This window comes from Austrofundulus limnaeus, unplaced genomic scaffold (genome assembly GCF_001266775.1).
Source record: "Austrofundulus limnaeus strain Quisiro unplaced genomic scaffold, Austrofundulus_limnaeus-1.0 Scaffold6633, whole genome shotgun sequence".
NCBI classification, from domain to species: Eukaryota; Metazoa; Chordata; class Actinopteri; order Cyprinodontiformes; family Rivulidae; genus Austrofundulus; species Austrofundulus limnaeus.
This window is the reverse complement of record NW_013959035.1, coordinates 1-503: the sequence shown is the minus strand read 5'-3', so window position 1 is coordinate 503 and position 503 is coordinate 1. Positions and strand designations below refer to the sequence as shown.

Genomic DNA, 503 nt, shown 5'->3' with positions numbered 1-503 from the left:
ATACTACTGTCAGTTGAAGGGTACCTGACACGAGTTGCCAATCTCTATTTTGATTGTCACAGTCTCTGTGGCGCAATTGGTTAGCGTGTTCGGCTGTTAACTGAAAGGGTGGTGGTTCAAGCCCACCCAGGGACGCTGACCTTGCATTATACAAATGTCCAAAAACAAATGTTTGCTCAACAAATGCTTCCAAAATCTCAATATAAAACATCCCATTTGTCTACAAAGATGGTTTTGTGGCTACTCCCTCTCATTTTCCCGTAAATTTCAAACACACTTGAGCCATGTCTAGCAATATACAAATGCAAAATGCAGGCTGTATCACAAACAATTTCCTCCTTAGACTCTATGAAACTGTCCAAAAGAAATTTTCTCCAATAGATATTCCTATTACATGCAATGAACTGTATTTATCAAACACTGAACTGAGCATACTAGGTACTTTCTTAAATTATGCACTCAACAATACACTGTTAACAACTGATGAGTACCCTTTAAGTTCT

General features: G+C 38.4%; 1 non-coding gene across 1 annotated transcript; it reads left to right on the top strand.

Annotated features, from left to right (window-relative positions):
- The first annotated feature begins 61 nt into the window (after positions 1–61).
- On the top strand, positions 62–135 carry trnan-guu (transfer RNA asparagine (anticodon GUU)). The gene has a single exon. It is a non-coding gene; the product is annotated as a tRNA-Asn (tRNA).
- The last annotated feature ends 368 nt before the right edge of the window (positions 136–503 follow it).